The sequence below is a fragment of the Centroberyx gerrardi genome, chromosome 24, assembly GCF_048128805.1.
Source record: "Centroberyx gerrardi isolate f3 chromosome 24, fCenGer3.hap1.cur.20231027, whole genome shotgun sequence".
Lineage (NCBI taxonomy): Eukaryota > Metazoa > Chordata > Actinopteri > Beryciformes > Berycidae > Centroberyx > Centroberyx gerrardi.
The window spans coordinates 18,144,239-18,147,364 of NC_136020.1; positions in this window are offsets into that span (position 1 = coordinate 18,144,239).

Genomic DNA, 3,126 nt, shown 5'->3' on the forward strand with positions numbered 1-3,126 from the left:
CCTGATTATAATATGTTTCAGACATAAGTTCCTCCTTTAAACTGGTTCTAACTGATTCTTCACGCACACACACACAGGCTGCGGTTTAGACTGATATCGTTTTTGGTAAGCTGACATTTTGACCTCGTGATGCACTCTCGTCTGCGGCCGTTACTGAAACTAGTAACTTCCCATCTGCACTTTCACATGTCGCACACCACCCACACTGCACATGCTATTCTTCTTCAAATGTGCTCTTTGGCTATGACATGATAAACATAATACACACAGTCTTATTCTTATCCTAAAGTTGTCTATTTCTATGTTATTTATTTCCCACAACTCACCGCCAGCCCAGCAGGAAAACTCCAATGGAATCCCAATCCCAGTGTCTTGAAAAATGTCCCAAATTTCAAGCAATCAGTGAAATCTGTTTTACTGTACAAAGTTCAAGAATAATGTCTGGACTTCTCTTGTCTGAGGCAGGATCACCTTGGTCCCAAACCGCCTCTGCTACATGTGAAAACAAGAGCGTGTGCCCCACCATGAAAAGACCACCATGAAAAAAAGTGCCTCCACTAAGAATCCATGGCCACTCTCCATCAGCACGCCTCATTACCCACACATATAGACAGCACAAAGCAACACACCCCATGGCAGAATAACCACTTCGCTATGCAATAGCATCAGACTGATACCCTGCCCTTTCCAGTACTGCTTGTTTGTGTGTGAAGTGTTTTGATTGTGTTTGTACCGTGTGACACTGAGCGGTCGAATGCTAAGCGAAGGTTCAGCAAGGAGCTCATCAAGGTCACCACAACTGTTCTATTAAGTTGTTAGGTGTGCGCCGGGTCGACATTACATGCCAAGCTAGCAATAAATGTCAATCTCACTTTCTCTTCCACTCAAAATGTAGGAAGGTGGAGGTGAAGGATAAACATGTTGCAATATCATAATTTTGTGATGCTGCCTTTGATGAAAAAGCTAGACAAGAATGTGACTAGAAACTTTTGAATATCACTTTTATCCATCTCCTTTTACTTTTTCAAATATGTGTGGATGGGTCGATCACTGTTTTGTTTGCGTGACACACGGGTGAACATCGATGGTGCTTTTTTTTCTTCCCTGCGTTCACCGTTTACATCTTCAGTAGGCTACCCGTGGTGGCTTTACCTGAGTTTCAGACTAGATACAGTTACAAGGTAAACAGTTCATCAAGATGAGTGACAAGTGTTGGCGCGTCAACCTGCCCAATCGAGGGGTGAGGAGGGCGGGACTAGCGATACTCTTCTTATCTCAAGGCGAAAAGTTACGGATTGTAGCTTTAAAATCAGCTCTAGATACAACCTGATCTCATACAAATACATGAAATGAACACAACTTGTTAACAAACATTGTGTTGGTGGCACAAGTGTTAACATTCCCTGCTCCCAGCATGGAACGGTTACATGAAGGAGGCACGACTATAAACAGAAAGCAGTCTTACATTGAAGTCAAATTGAATTTTTTAGTTAAAGTTTTTCTTCTTAAACCATGACCAAAGCCTTTGTCTAACCTTAACCAAGTAGTTTTAGTTGCCTAACCATGACCTTACTCCAAAATTTAAGCAAAGTTGTTTTACTTACCTAAACTTAACCGTTAGCCAACTTTTAGCTGAAAATGCCGTGTCCGATTTGTGTTATTGTTAGTGAATCCAATTTGTGGTGGAGGAACGTAATTTTCACATAATTCGTGTCCACAGCCCATAAATCTGCGCTTCAGAGTTTGTGCTTATTTCACAACTTTTTAGGTATACTGTACTTGGTATCACTGCTGTATCACTGCATTGTTTTTGTAGCTAAACCCAGGCTGCAGCAACCTCTCTATTTCTCGAAGGTCATCTGGAGTGATTGCAATTCTAGGAAGACATCAGAGTGGGCGAGAGTGTCTGTACAGCAGAAGAAGAAAGATTTGGAGAGAAAAAGTGGGGTGAACTCAGAACCCCCTCCCCCCCTCCCTCCCTTCCTTTCCGGAACATTCTGTGTTCTCATTTTCTCTCCTCTTGTACAAGCATACAGAGACTGGACATGTCAGGTTCTCTGTATCAGAATTCATGTCAGATATTCTGGTTTTATCCTTCTTTTGTTCAGCCCCTCTCTCTCTCTCTTCTTCCCTTCCTCGTTCATTACCTGGCCTCCTCTCCGGCTCGCAGTGGAGGGGAGACTGAGTGACAGGTAATATGCTCGGCTCTGACATTCATTCCGCATTTCTCTCCTCTCTCCTGGATCCCTCCGTTCCTGAGGAGTAAATAAGTGAGAGGATTTCACCAGTGGCCAGTTGACTTCATAACACTTTGTCCCTTATCCAGAGGAGCTGGCTCCAAAAAGGCTGAACGCTCCAGGTTCCCCGAAGCACATTGTTAATCTCTCACCGACCTTGGCTGTCACCAACAAGTTTTCATTAAGGAGCTCCTTCGTTGCCAAGTGAAGTGTGTGTGTCCGCTCGTGTATGTGTTTTAATCTGTCGACACCAGAGATTGTTCAGCCCAACATCTTGCTTCCAAAAGAACAAATACATTTAAATTTAAACACGCCAATTCCTGAGCACAAGTGCAAGCAGCGAGCTACTTAGTATGCACAGCGCAGTGCATCACAAGCCTTGGGGATCGGGGCCGTTAAAGGAGTTCCCTCAAAAACTTTTCAGATCAACTTTAAGGAAATTCATTGAAGGTCTTCCAGTGAAAAACCTGCACAGTACAGCTGCTGAATGACAAATTTCTCTGCTGCTGAATGGCAAATTTCTTAGCTGCTGAATGACAAATTTCTTAGCTGCTGAATGACAAATTTCTGTGCTGCTGAATAGCAAATTTCTCTAAAATGCTGAATGACATTTCTCCAAATTGTTAACTTCTCAGAACCGACCATTTTCAGATGAGATGATGCCACACATTTGTAAAATGATGCATTGCATGAGTTTTGAATGGCATCATGTCATGGAAAAGGCTACTTGAAAATTTTTAATTCCACTAAAGGTCACTAAATTGCAGCTTTTGCACAACAGCAGTGATATTACGAAGCAATATCCCAGTTCGGCTTCACGTGGATGTTTAGTATGCAAAGTGAGTGCACAATGCTGTCCTTTTTACCACGTCTCTGTATGAATCATTCA